Genomic DNA, 13396 nt, shown 5'->3' with positions numbered 1-13396 from the left:
TCTCTCTCTCTCTCTCTCTCTCCCTCTCCCTCTCCCTCTCTCTCTCTCTCTTTCTTTTCCACCTGGAGATAGATTTTACCATATAGTCTAGGCAGGCCTCAAACTCACTATATAGCCTTAGGAGGCCTTGAATCCACAACCATCCTGCCTTGACCTCCCAGTTACTAGGATTATAGACACATCACACCATGCCCAGTTAGAAAAACAACTCTGAACTATTATTTGAAAATAGGGTACTAGGACATCAATCTGTGTCTTTAAATACCATTTTATATTAAATCCAGAATCCCCCCTGCCTTTATTCATTGACCTCAAAAAATTCTTGTGTATGTTTGTATGACCAGTTAAAATTTTTGTTAGTTTGAGAAGGGGTTTCATGAGGTTTTACTACATTGCCTAGGCTGGTCTTGAACTCATGAGCTCAAATGATCTTCCTTTCCTGCAGCTTGGACTATAGGCATGTGTCATTATAGCCAGGGATTTTTTTTTTTCTTTTTTTGGAGACAGAGTCTCCCTGTACCCCCAGCTGACTTGGAACTTGCTATGTAGACTAGGCTGGCCTCAGTCTCACAGAGCTTTCCCTGCCTCTGCCTCTGCTTCCACCTCTTGAGTGCTGGGATTAAAGGTGTGTGCCACCACACCTGACCCATAGCCAGCTTTTAAACTGTTTTTAGGTACACAGTTCAGTGGCATTCATACTCTGTGCTTTTAGTTATTTAGAGACTAGGTCAGAAGGGAAAAGCAAACACTTCTACTTTTGTTTTTATGTGTTCCTTCTATTGTCAGGCAGTTTGCTGGGCTCTAGAAAGCTGCTACATACCAACAATTTAAAAAAAGTTCAATCCCATAATCAGAATTCCTTTTTGTTTCAGAATCATACATAGTCTTTCCAAAAGTGCCTAGAGAGATAGCCACATATTCTGATATTTGTGTGCAAATTGAAACTATACTAGCAGTGTATTTGAAGAGTAATATTCAATAAGCCCATAGAACCTTGAACTTTTTTATTCTTTGAAAATTATCTTAAGATCTTTGTATTCCCCCTGCCCCCCATTTTGATCTTGTTAATAGTTAAACTTTTGTAAGGGTGTTGTCTTTTCCCTATTGCCTATGATAATTCCTAAAACAGATTGTGTGTTTGAATGTTCATTTTTATTTTCTTGTTTTGATAGATGGAAAAAGCATTTACAATTTACTCAGCTCAAAACCTGGAAGCTTTTCTGTTTTCAGCATTTCCCCACTGTGTGCTAACACAGTCAGCTTCTCTTTATGCACGTGCAGAAGACTTCATTTAATTTTTTAAGAAGTGTTTGTTCTCTTTTAGGAAATCGAAATAGATGGATCTGTCAGTTTTGTAGGTATGATTCATCAGGAGGAGGTGGATTGAGTAAGAAGGAAAATAAATATATGTGGTCAGCCTCCTAAGTTTAGTAATGTTGGCATCAGCTAGCCTTCAGGTGTTAATTTTGCAGAGTCATAGTTGTGAGTTCATATTCTTTAGCAGTGACAGACAGGGTTGAGCATAATTATGTCAACTTCTCCCTCTCTCATCATGCCTCAATATTTAATTTTTTACTTTTAAAAATGATGTTTTGTGGGGCTGGAAAGATGGCTCATCAGTTAAGAGCACTGACTGCTCTTGCAGAGGTCATGGGTTTGGTCCCCAGCTCTCACCTGGCAGCTAACAGCTGTCTATAACTCCAGTTCCAGGGGCTCTGACACCCTCTTCTGGCCTCTGCTGGCATTGCATGTATAGATACACTACAGACATGTAGGCAAAACAATCATACACATAAAATAAAAATAGATTAAGTAATTTTAAAACAATTTACATTTTATTATTTGAAAAATATGTTCTTATAATATTACAGAAATTACCAGGGATTTTGACAAATTTGGTAAGAACTGATTTCATACATTCATACTTCTATTAGAAATAGGGACAAGAAACAAATGTCCTGGTTGTCTTGCCTGCACAGAATTTGTAATTTAGTTGGAGAGCAAGTTTGTTTGTTTGTTTTTATTTTTTTGAGACAAGGTCTCACGCTAGTCCCAACTTGTCTAGAATGTGCTATGCAGACCAAGCTGGCCTTGAACTCACAGAAATCCACTTGCTTCTGCCTCCAGAGTGTTGGGATTAAAGGTTTGTGCTACCATGTGTGGCTTGGCGAGCACGTTTTAACACACGAAATAGATAAGAGAGCAAGTGTACAGAGGCTATAATAAACTTCCTGTGTAGGATATATTTATATTATATATTGCATATATTACATATATTTTATATAAAAATATATCATAGGAGGAAGAGATCTTTTATGTCTTTAGGAAAGATTGTGTAGCAGTGATTAAAAGCACAGACTCTAGAAGCAGATTACCTGAGTTCAAATCCTGGGTCTGCTACTTACTGGCTATATAACTTCAACAAAATTTCTTAGAGTCTTTCTGTGGCTGCCTATTTCCTTGGGAAAATAGTAATACTTACCTCATAGGGATGTTGTAAGGATTAAGTAAGTTAATATGTTCTAGGTGGGTAGACCCCAATATGTCTGTCATATGGTAAGTGGTCAATAAAAATTTAGCTATGATTAAGCTTTATAGAGAAGGTAAAACTTGCATTGGAGCATTAAAGTGGAGGCAGAATTTGGATAAGCAAAGAAATAAAAAAAAGTCTCAAAATAGTATTCTTAAGCTATATGTGTTTTATACCCATTTCCCTGGAGAGGAGAAAAATATCTTAGAAATTAAGTCATATAGAGAAAAAAAGAAAACCCTTATTTTCAACGTTTCAACTTGTTATTTCAGCAAAGGCTTATATTTTCAGTTTTACTTTGTTTTTCTTTAACCAGAGCTGCTTATACAATGAAGTTATTTTCTATAATTAGCATTTACTAGTAGCTGAATTCCTAAAATACTGGATATATTAGAAAAAACTTAGTCCAAGAAAAATTCCAAGATAGTCAATATTTATTTATTTTTCCTTAAAGTGTGGCTGGTATGGGGAGTGTAGTTGGAATGGAAAGAAGACAGGAGGAGGATCGCCAGTTACAAAGGAACAGTGTTTGATAGAAGGATAGAGGAGAAAGGATCTAAAAATGTTGATAGGAGTTTGGAGAGGACATAGCTATTCTGAGGTTCCTGATGATAACTCTGGGAAATGAGCGCATAGTTACCTGAGGACTCATTGATTACTTGAAAGCTTCTGACTAATACCTGGTGACAGTGGAGACATCTGGTCTTACCAGTCTCAACTTACCAGAATAGATCACATCAGAGAAGAATGCCTATGAGGCTAGAGGTGTAGAGTCCATGCTTAGGGTAAGGCCATGGATTCAGGCAATCAATCAGCCTCTCTCTGTCTCTGTCTCTGTCTCTCTCAGAGGGGGAAAGGGGTAGACACAGAACTCTGACTCTGACTATGGCTGCTGCCTCAGATTAGCTGAAAATATGATAAAAGCTTTACTGGAATAGAAGAGCTTCCAGGTGTACACAGAGGTACAGGATGCTCTGAGCAGTCTATTTAAATAAAACTTATTTGTTGCACAAGAGCATTATAGTGGCAATAAACAAAAGTATTAAAGTATTAAGAATATGTCTATTCTCACTATTTTGAGATTTTTTTCCCTTGATCCATCTCTTTTTACATTTTTTCCTGAGATAAGTACTAAAAGATATTATAAAAGGGGGCTGAAGAGATGGCTCAGTGGTTAAGAACACTGACTATTCTTGCAGAAGACCCAGGTTCGAATCCCAGCACCCACATGGCAACTAATAACTGTGCCCTAGTTTTTTTTTTTTCCATTGCTGTGTTTTTTCCTCGAACTCACAGAGATCCACCTGCCTCTGTCTCCCAAGTGCTGGGATTAAAGGTGTGCACCACCGCGACTGGCTAAATAATAAAATATTTTTAAAAAAAGATATTATAACAGCTATAAAGGATTTTTAACACCACTTGCAGACTGCCTTCCCCAGCCAGCATTTTCTAAGATTAAAGTTTGTGCTCAATGGTGCATCCTTCTCTCTTTCTAAAAAAAAGTTTTATTTATTATTTTTATTTTATGTGTATGAGTGAATTGCTTACATGTGTGTAAGTGCACTCATGTAATGCCTGAGGAGGTCAGAAGAGGGCGTTGGATCCCCTGGAACTTGAGTTATGGATAGTTGTTAGCCATCTTGTGGGTGCTGGGAATCGAACCCAGGTCCTCTGCAAGAGCAGCTAGTGCTCTTAACTGCTGAGCCATCTATCCAGCCCTGCTACATCCTTCTCTCAGTAGTCATTTTGCTTATACAACTATAAAAATATGAATGTAAAAAAAAATGAAATGTTGCTGGGCATGGTAGTACACGCCTTTAATCCCAGCACTTGGGAGGCAGAGGCAGGCGGATCTTTGTGAGTTCAAGGCCAGCCTGGTCTACATAGTGAGTTCCAGGACAGCTGGGGGTACAGGGAGACCCTGTCTCAAAAAGACAAAAAAAAGAAAATGTCTTGTTTGTCTTTCTCTTCAGTACCCTTGCTCTAATGTCTACCTTGATGTTATTTGTTTCTTAACATGTCAATAGTGATTTATTTTCTCACCCACAGTCCCTAAACTAAGATGATGTTCTTTGACTCCGAGGATTGGGGGTTGGAACATCAGAGGAGGAAATGTAGGAGTTCCTTGAGGGCCAGGAACAAGGAAAACAAAAGACAGCACGGCCTAATCAGTGTCAGTGTATGCATGTTTAGATTTGTTGCATTCCTGTAGTCTTAATGTCACAGCCCTGTAGCTTAGAGCACCCGGTCAAAATGTTGCATGTAAAGGGAGATAACGGGTCTAGAATGATATAAAAGACAAAGCCTTACTGTGCTTGGAGCTCAGACTTTGAATGGGAATCTTCTGATTCAGTGCTAGAGTGAATAAACTGCTTCTTGAAAGGGAAAAAAACTAGAAGGATTTTTAAAAACAACTCTCCCATATTCTCGTTATTTTGTTACAGCTTAATTGTTGCTTTGACATAATACTTCCCATTTCTCATATACATGCCTCCGAACTTTTCAGTTTCAATCATTGAGTTTACTGTATTATATTTTTAAAGAAATTATTTTTATTTTGTGTGTTTTGCCTGCTTGCATGTATGTGCACCATGTGCATACAGTGCCTATGGAGGTCAGAAGAGGGCATGGATTCCCTGGAACTGGAGTTACAGCCTTTGTTAGCTGCCATGTAGGTACTGGGAACTGAACCCGAGTCCTCTTCAAGAGCAGCCAGTGCTCTTAACTGCTGAGCCATCTCTCTAGCCCCTTATATTGTAGTTTTGATTTTTAAATTTTATTTATGCTTGTGCTATAAATATTTTTTATGTTTTTGTAGTCATTTCTTATATTATTTATATATTAAGAATATAGGGCTGGAGAGATGGCTCACTGTTAAGAACACTGGCTGTTCTTGCAGAAGACCCGGGTTCGAATCCCAGCACCCACATGGCAGCTAACAACTGTCCGTAACTCCAGTTCCAGGGGATCTGACGGCCTCTTCTGTCTCCACGGGCATTGCACGACACAGGTGTACTTACCTACATGCAGGCAATACATGCATACACGTAAAAAAAAAAAAAAGAATATATATTTTATGACTTCGTGTTCTTTTTGTGCTCACATTGTGTTTTTTAAACTGTTATCTTGTGTTAGATATATCTAGTTATAAGTAGTGGTTGATCATTGATTTTTACTTCTTCCCTGCCCCTCTGAGTCTAAAACATACTGAGAAATAAAACAGGAGCTGCCAGACAGATGGAAATGAAATTTTAATTTGTCTTCACCTGAATTGGAGAACACATTTGAATTGTGATCAAGTGGCTATCCTAAGGGTATACATGAGGCCTCATCTAGAATTAGACTGCAGAGCAGGCACACATGTTCAGAACCACTTTAAAATTCTTTTTCTTTATTTGTGCAGCTTTCTAATACATGAACTCTATCCACTGGGGAAATATAATCAGTAGAGATTAGGTACTTGCTACGTACCAGCCAGATACACCGTTCCTCTCATAGGGAAGGGTAAGGAGGATTGAATGAAGAGGGCAGAAGTGGAAATGGGAGGGCAAATTCTCTCTTAAACTTTGGGTTTAATAATTTAAACCGATAGTGAGCAGGGGCCTGGGAGATATATGTGTTAGTTTTAGGGAGAGATCAGTAATCTGTGAAGGCAGTTTTGCTTCTACCCTCATCAAGACCTTCTCCAGTACCAATTCATGCTTTTGGGTGTGCTTGGGATCTGTGGTAGGCGTCTTATGCCTGCAAAAAGCACCGAGTTGATAAAGACTAATATAAAGGTAAATAAAATTGAACTAAATAATGTTGATGTGCACAGATTTTGATCTGTGCCTGTTTTAAATGATTCAACCTAAGGTAAAAAAGTCAAAATATCAAGATACCTTTCTTTAGGTAAGCTGTTTACTTGCTTTTTTTCTTGTCTCAGTCAGAGTGCTTGCCCACAGATGTCATGTAGAACTTAAAATAGTTACATCCTGGATTGATCTCTGAGGTTTATTTAATCCAACAAATCGGTCATGTCTCACTCTTAGAAAGAGTATGGAGTGTTAAAAGAACACACCACATGTGTAGTATGTACCTCATCCATAGTACTTGCCACATATGTAGTACTGTATATGCACACTGTACGTACACATTGAAGTTGAAAGTATTCAGTAAAAAAAACACCTGAGTTCTTCAATAATTGTTCAGAGAATAATGGTGATTCTGTAACTCAAAACATACTAAGTTCATAGTCAAAATACTGTTGCCAAACAAATGTTAAAACTGCCAAAGACCTGAACACAGATTTGAGGGGGCTGTGTATCATCTTTGTGGGGGGTTCAGTGACTGTTGAATATTCTATATTCTTGTTTTTATTTTATTTTATTTTATTAGTTATTTTTGTCCTGTTATGTGTGTGTGTGTTGTGCACATGTGGGTACTGGTGCTTATGCACATGCATATGAAGGCCCAAGGACAATGTCATGTGTCATCCTCTAGTCTCTGCCTTATTCCCTTGAGACAGGATTTTTTTGCTGGACCTGAAACTGAATGTTTTGGCCAGGCTGGCTGGCTATTGTGTTCCTGGGTTATACCACCTGTCTCCACTCTTTAACAGTGGGGTTATAGGCACGCATGGCAATACCCCTGAATACTCTGTATTCTTGTAAATTCTTAATAACCTAGGGCTGGAGAGTTGGCTCAGTGGTTAAGAGCACTTATTGCTCTTCTAGGAGATCTGAGTTTAGTTCCTGGTACTCACATTGGGTGGCTCACAAATGCTTATAACTCTAGGTCCAGGTAGCTCTGACTCTTCTGGCTAGCTTGGGCACCTGCACTCATATGCACATACCCACACATAGACACACACACACACACACACACACACACAAAATTAAAAATAAAATAAATCTTGGGCTTAGAAAGATGGCTTAGTAGTTAAGAGTAGTGGATGCTCTTGCAGAGGACCGAGTTTGGCTCCCAGCACTCACATGGCAGCTAACAATCATTGGTAATTCCAGTTCCAGAGGAGTCTGATAACCCTCTTCTGGCCTCCTTGGGTATTGCACAACACAGGTACACTTATATACATGCAGGTGAAACACTCATATACATAAAATAAAAAATAAGTTCTCCAAAAATTTTTTAAAAACTATAAAGAACAAAATTTAGGGGCTGGCGAGAAGGCTTAGTGGTTAAGAACACTGGTTGCTCTTGCAGAAGACCCAGGTTCGAATCCCAGCACCCACATGGCAGCTAACAACTGTCCGTAACTTCAGTCCCAGGGGATCCGACAGCCTCATCTGACCTCTGCGGGCATTGCACAACATGGGTGCACTTACCTATATGCAGGCAATACATGCATACACATAAAATTTTTTAAAAAATTAAAAAATCTGCTGAGGTGGTAGTCAGTCTTGATATTTTTTGAGGGCTCTTTCTCTTTTCTCATTCTGCATATTTCAAATGTTTTAATTTCCACATATCATTTTTGTGGGTGGGGAAGGGGGTCAGGGTCTTGTAGCTCAGGCTAGCCTGGAAATTGCTGTGTATCACGAGTGATCTGGAACTCATGATTCTTCTGACTCAGCCTCCTGATAGGATGATAGTACCACCCTACTTTCATTTACTTTTCTATTTGTTTTGATTTGTTTGTTGTTGAGACATAGTCTCACTGTAGTCCAATTTGACCTAGAACTCACTATGTAGTGCAGATTGGCCTTGAACTCACAGGGATCTTCCTGCCTCCATCTTCTGAGGGCTAAGATTATGGGCTTGAACACCATGCATGTGTCCATTTGCCTTTTGAGCCTTATGTTCCAGGAACCCAAGAACACTATTTTTCTTTCAGTAACCTTCTGGTAGTTATCCTAATGCTTATTATAAAAACCATTATAATTTTTCCTAAATTTTTAAAAAATTTTCTAGAGACAGACCCTTAAAGTACAAATCTTTTTTTTTTTTTTTCAGTCTTTTTGAGACAGGGTCTCCCTGTAGCCTCAGCTGTCCTGAAACTCACTATGAGGACCAGGCTGGCCTTGAACTCACAGAGATCTGCCTGTCTTTGCCTCCTGAGTGCTGGGATTAAAGGTGTGCGCCACCACTCCCGGCTAAAGTGCTTTTCATTTTTAGGTTTCTAATAATTTTATTCAACTTTTCTTATATTCATTGCTAAGTAGAAGTTTTATTTCTGTTGCAAGTGGGATATCCTTGCTTCTTTACTTATTTGCTGATAAAAACTCTCTTTAGATGAAGATATGGTCTTGGTTTCAGGTATTCCAAACTTGCCTGAAGAGTTCTCTAAAAAAGCTTCTCTGGGTACTGCTGCCTATTTCTAGGCTCAAGGCTAGCCTGATCTAGGTAATTTTCACAGGCATGCCCAGAGGATTGTAATTCTAGATCCTGTCACATTAATGAATGGTCAGTATTAACCATCTCAGAGCAGCTACTCTAATGCCATTAACGTATCTTCCAGTGGGAGACTAATGTTCCTACAGCCATACTAACTACATAGGAACTACACAGTTGATTTTCTAAGCCGGGATACTTTGAATGCAAAGGGATGCACTGATGTATTTTGGGGAAATGTACTTTTTGGCGCGCGCGCGCACACACACACACACACACACACAGCTTTATTATGTTGATGGTGTAAGTACTTTTAAAAATTAATAAAGATTACTTCAATCCTTAAAACCCAATAGAGAGCTGACCATGGTGGTGCATGCCTTTAATTCTAGCACTTGGGAGGTAGAGGCAAGTGGATCTCTGTGATTTCAAGGCCAGCCTGGTTTACATAGCTAGTTCTAAGTTAGCTAGGGCTTCACAGTGAGACCCTGTGTAAAAAACAAAAGCAAAATTAAAAAAAACAAACAAAAAACCCCTAATAGAACATTGTAAGAAAAGTACAGATCGGTATTTCTTCACATAGATGAAAAAATTGTAAACCAAACTTTAATAAGTGGTATATAAAACATATGAATATATAAAATGTGTTGTAAATCATGATCAAGTAGAATTTACCCCAACAATACAAGGTTGGTTCCACATTTGAAAATCACCCGCTTTAATTCACCATATTAACACACTCAAAAATATACAATAAGAGCATTCTGTAAAATTCAACATCCATTATTGATTTAAAATTCTCAGCAAGTTCGGAGAGATTGCTCAGTCAGTAAAGTAGCTACCATACATGTATGAAGACCTAAGTTTGGATCCCTAGTGCCTGTGTAAAAAGCATAGTGGCACATGCCTGTGACCCCAGTGTTGGGGAGGCAGAGACAGGTGGATCCCCAGTACTCCCTCATCAGCCAGTCTTATCCAAATGGTGAACTCCAGGTTTATTTAAAAAAAAAAAAAAAAAAAAGCAAAGCAGAGTGCAGTAGAGGAAGACACTCTATGTTGACTTCTGGCCTTATATGCATGCACACATGTGTACAAGCATCCACAGGCATATGTACATACACACATGCACATGTACACAGAGTAAACTAGAAATAGATAGGAACTGCCTTAATCTGACAACGTACTAAAAATCTGTACCTAATACACTTACTGGTGGAAGACTGGGTGCTTCTCAGCTAAGATTGGAAAGGTTAGCAGGGTGGCCCCTGAAACTCCATTCTAATCAGCATTGTACACATTCTACCGGTGCAGTAGAGCTAACAAGCTAGATATAAAGACAGATGGACATAGTGCCGTCTATACTGGAAAGGAAAAAGTGAAGCCAAATGTTCTTTGGTGTTTTTTTTTTTTTTAAATAGTGTTCTTTGTTTTTGAGACAGGATCTCCATGCTTGAACTCCCTGTGCAGCTGAGGCTGGCTTTGAATTCCCGATCTTCCTGCCTCCATCTCCCCAGTGCTAGGAGTACAAGTGTGCACTGCCATGCCTAGCCTTGAAATGCTCTTCTGTATAAAAAAAAGTAATGGAATTTATAAGAACGCTATTAGTACTAGTGAGTGAATTTAACAAGGTTGTAAGAGAAATATAGAAATTACTTTGGGGCTGGTGAGATGGCTCAACATGTAAAGTACTTGCCATGCAAGCCTCACAAACTGATTTCAGTCCCATGATAGAAGGAATTTTATTTTGGGTATGCCAGTAATGAAGAGTTGAGAATTGAAATTTTAAAATATATTGTTTATCAAGGCATCAAAGTATGAAGTACTCAAGACTCCAAAATGTGAAAACCCACAAAATATTGCATATAGAAATTAAAAAGCACTGATATAAGTGGAGAAATATAACCTGTTCATAAATCAGGAAACTTAGTATTTTTAAGATCTCATTGATAAAGTTGGGCATGGTAGTGCACCCCTTTAATCCCAGCACTTGGGAGGCAGAGACAGGTGAATTTCTTTGAGTTCAAGACCAGCTTGGTCTACATAGCGAGGTCGACATCAAGCATCTTCCTCAATCACTCTTCACCCTTATTTTTTGAGACAGTATCTCTCATTGAACCTGGAGCTTGCTGTTTTAACTAATCTGTTAGCCAGGGAGCCCCAGGGACCCACTTATCTCTTCTCCTCCCAGAGCTTGGGTTACATGCCCAGCTTTTATGTGGAAGCTAGGAATCTGAACTCAGGTCTTCATGCTTGTGCAACATGCACTTTATTCACTGAGTCATTTCCCTAGCCATACATTAACTTTTTTTAAAAAATAAAAATACATCTATGTGATACAGTTGTTCTACTCCTAAATATTTACCCAAGAAAAGAGAGAACATATCTGTACATGTACCCATATATACAAGTGTTCATAGTAACTTTATTTAAAATAGAAATTAGAGACAGGCCAAATATTAATCAACAGGCAGCTCTGTAAATAAATTGTGGTGTATCTGTACTGTATACACTTCTCAACCAGAAGAGGGTAAAACCATTGATACATGTCATTGATATTGATGAATCTCAATAATTGAGTCAAAAAAAGAATCAGAATTGAGTCAGAAAAAGAATACGTACATGAGTAGGAGTGGTTGTGTACACCTATACTCTCAGCTCTCTGGAGGCTAAAGCAGGGGCATCATAGACTTGAGGGCAGCCTGCAATACACTGCAAGATTCTGTCTCTGAACACATAAACAAAATAGAAAAATCAGTGGTTGCTTGAGAGGGGAAAGAGGGAGAAAAAAACGAGGAAACATTTGAGGGTGATGTGTATGCTTCTTAGCTTGATAATTTCATAAATTATGTGATAATTGTTGAAAAATTTTGAAACTGCATTTCTGATGAGGATTTGAAATTATTGGGATTAGAGCTGTAGCACAGTGGTAGAGTGCTTACCTAGCATGCTCAAGACCCTGGGTTTGTTCAGTAGCATTGTACAAACAGCAAAAGGTGTGTGTGTGTGTCTGTGTAGGCCAGAAGTCAATCTCAGGTATCATTAATCAGGAGCCATCCACCTTGATTTTGAGGTAGGATCTCTCATTGGCCTGGGGCTTGCTAATTAGGCTAGCCTGATTGGCCAGTGAGCCACAGGCATCTGCCTGGTGTGAGCCACCATGCTTGCCTTTTTACATGGATTATAGAGATTGAATTCAGGTCCTTGTGCTTGGACCTGAAATACAACAAGCATTTTCCTGATTGGGCTATCTCCCTAACCCCATCTTTCTTCTTATTATTAACAGATAGTCATTGTACAAAATAATAACATTGTACAAAATAATGGCATTTTCGTACATATATTGTGTATTTAGATCATATCTACCTCCTCATTGTCCTCTGGTTTTCCCTTTGCCCTTATTACTAGTCTCCTTCCTCTTCCCAAGTGGTCCCCCTTTTATTCATATCATATGTTTTTTTGAATGCTCGTTTATAAAAATTAACCTATATTCATTATATAGAAATGGGTTACATTATGATATTTTCATAAATATTTATCCTGTATTTCAATCTTTCTCTTATTGTCCCCTCTTCCTTCTACTAGTCTCCTTTTCCTTCCTGAATAGTCTCTCTATCCCCCATCTACTTTCATGTCCTTAAAATTTTTTATTATATTTATTTTTTTATGTGTGTGTATATGTATGTGTATGTGTGGGGTCAGTACATGCCATGATACATGTGTGGAGGTCCGAGGGCAACTTGTGAACCTGTTCTAGCTTTCCATGATATGGATTCTGGGAATTGAACTCAGGTCATCAAGCTTGGCAACAAGTACCATCTTCCCCATCTCCTTTTATTTTAGCTTCCAAATATGAACAAAAGCTTGTGGTATTTGTCTTTCTGAGTCTGGCTTATTTCGCTTAACGAGATGGTGTTCACTTCCATCCATTTTCTACAAATGACATTTCATTCTTTATGGCTGAATAAAACTCTCTCTCTCTCTCTCTATATATATATATCATATTTTTTATCTATTAGTTTGTTGATGGACAGACACCTAGGGTGATTCTAAAACTTGGCTATTGTTGACTAGTACCACAATAAACAAATGTGCAGGTGATTTAGATTTCTATACTGATTTAGATTTCCTCAGGTCTATAATTAGCATTGGTATAACTAGATCATGTAGTAGTTTTATTTTCAGCTTTTTGAGGAATTGCCATACTGATTTTCATAGTAAAGGTAGTAAGTAACATTCTCACCTATAGTGATTAGGACACATGAATGTGAACCACCATGCCTGGCCTTTTTACAAGGGTTCTGGAGACTGAATTCAGATCCTCACATCTTCGCTGTACTTGTTGTTGTTTGTTCTTTTGGTGCTAGCTATTCTGATTGGGATGAAATGGAATCTCAGTGTAGTTTTGATTTGTATTTCCCCAAATGGCTAAAGATGATGAACATTTTTTCATGCATTTATTGACAATTTGTACTTCATTTCATTTATTGATTTGATGATTTTTTTATGGTGTTTGAAAATTAGAGTTCATTATGTATT

General features: G+C 38.3%; 1 protein-coding gene across 2 annotated transcripts in view; it reads left to right on the top strand.

The window, feature by feature from the left end:
• Rnf115 (ring finger protein 115) overlaps positions 1 to 13396 on the top strand; it is an 88744-nt gene that overhangs the window by 48754 nt on the left and 26594 nt on the right. The window lies entirely within an intron of this gene.

The sequence above is a fragment of the Nannospalax galili genome, unplaced genomic scaffold (genome assembly GCF_000622305.1).
Source record: "Nannospalax galili isolate Female #2095 unplaced genomic scaffold, S.galili_v1.0 scaffold693, whole genome shotgun sequence".
NCBI lineage: Eukaryota > Metazoa > Chordata > Mammalia > Rodentia > Spalacidae > Nannospalax > Nannospalax galili.
This window is presented reverse-complemented; position numbering and strand designations above follow the sequence as displayed.